We start from the raw sequence: 2,128 nt of genomic DNA, 5'->3' as shown, positions 1-2,128 counted from the left end.
ACACTGTGACAGCAAAGCTCTGTCTGCTACAGAAAGCTCTTCTGCTTTTCCCTTCACACGGATCCTGTTCAACATCTCTGCAAAGACAATGTCATCCTTCTGTCGCATGATCTCTGTCAGAGTGATCATCTGAAAGTTTTCCTGCCACAGGTCAATCTCAGACGGGTCATAGACACAAAGTGGTTTGGAGTGTCGTACAGGTGGCAGCTGATAAAAATCTCCCACAGCTATAACTGACATGCCTCCGAAGGGTCTGTGATTACCTTTGATCTGTTTCAGTCTCACATCCACATATGCAAACAGGGGCTTTGACACCATGGACACCTCGTCAATAACAAGGATTTCGGCATTGGAAAGCTCACATCGGACTTCATCCAGTTTGTTACCAAGACCTTGAAATGGTGGTTTAAGGCTTCTGGGCAGCTTGAGGAGAGAGTGCAGTGTTGTACCGGAGATGTTAAAGGCTGCAGTTCCAGTGAAAGCAGTCAACAGCACAGTGGGGTTTGATATGTCAGCTTCCTCGGCGCGTGTGGGCAGTTTGCACAGTATCTTGGATGCCTCAGAGTAGATGCATTTAATGAGGTGTGACTTTCCGGTTCCAGCTCCACCGTTTACATAATAAAAGAGCTGCTCTGGGTTTAGTCCACAGACACGCTTTATGCACCAATCTCTCACAGCATAGAACACACACGCTTGTTTCCGGTTCAGACTCTGATACATCTGACGTAACACTGTGGGATCGATCACAGGGGGCTCTCTTGTGACTCTCACTTCTGTAGCAGCATTAGCCCGTCTACTGTAGTCAGGTACATTCTCTTGTACATTTTCATGATCGCTCTGTCTGGCTTCCAGTTCATCGATACACTCCATCCTCACTATTTCAGATTCTGGTGCTAAATTAGACCACTCATCTATCACGTCTCTGTTTTCCTCGTACTCCTGGACAGCACTCTCGATTTCGTCACTGTTTTTTTCATATCTCCGTTTGTTTCTGTCCACGATGGCTCTAACATACTCAGGACGGGGAGAATATGGCAGCTGAACTATAGCACTGTTGTGGAATGACTCGTACGTGGGTAGAGACGTTCTTTTCAGTTCTTGGTCTGAGCGGTGAGGAAGATACAGTTTAAGCAACGTGCCATAATACTGCTCAGGATATTTCTCCTTGGATATGCGGCGATATCTGATGACTGCAGGTTTATCGGCTTCTCTCCTCTGTACATGGCCCAACTCATTCAGCAGAGGCACAACATTTCTCCCTTTCTTCTGTTGTCCATACACAAATCTGCAGCAAGAGGCAAAGTCTGCCATGCACATCTGCTCAAACTCCGGCGTTTCAGGTCTGGCTTTGTACTTGTCTGTCAAAGATGTCATCCACACATTCAGACTATCTGGTGTTCTGTTGTCAAGGCTTGAGCGTGGGAGACTCATTTTAACTGCGTTGTCATCTGTCGGAATGAACACGACACCACGGGAAGACCTTTTCATGCTAAGTCCAGTGCAACGGGCAACAGCTTCCTGTGCAGAAATCTCTCTCTTTTTGGAATATGCCTGCATGATTTCCCTCATCTCATCACATTCATTGACACAGTCTCTGTTGGAGTTTTCAATGAGTCCTTGCAGATATCGACTCACAGAGTTCTCACTTTTGCACATGTATGTGCAGATGTAGTGTATCAGACCGTAATAAGACAGGATGAACTGTAGGTCCATGTTTGCCGACCACACGTCAAGCAGGTGAGGGTTGTAAGGATTTACCCAGCAGTCCTTTGGATCACGTTGGAGTACAATATTGCTGGAATGGCTCATCATGTGCAGGTGTTGCTCATATTCATTCATGGTTAAATCACATCGAGCGAGGACCTCTACTAAACTCAGGGAGGCAGTTGCAGGTTCATTCAGCAGCTGAATCAGTGGTGCCAGTTTTCTCTTTGCCATTTCAAGCCTGAGTGACCCCTCATCATCTGCAGGTCTTGTTATCATCATCTTTCTGCACGGTTGCTTCGGGAAACCAAACCTGCACCCAGATCTTGCACCTTTGAAACAAGTCTTTGAGTGGCTTTTGCTGTGAATTTGGACTTCTGTGACTATCTTGTACAGTTCAGGTTGCGTATTTGGGTCTGGTAGC

This window comes from Labrus bergylta, chromosome 5, assembly GCF_963930695.1.
Source record: "Labrus bergylta chromosome 5, fLabBer1.1, whole genome shotgun sequence".
Taxonomy (NCBI): Eukaryota; Metazoa; Chordata; class Actinopteri; order Labriformes; family Labridae; genus Labrus; species Labrus bergylta.
This window is presented reverse-complemented; position numbering follows the sequence as displayed.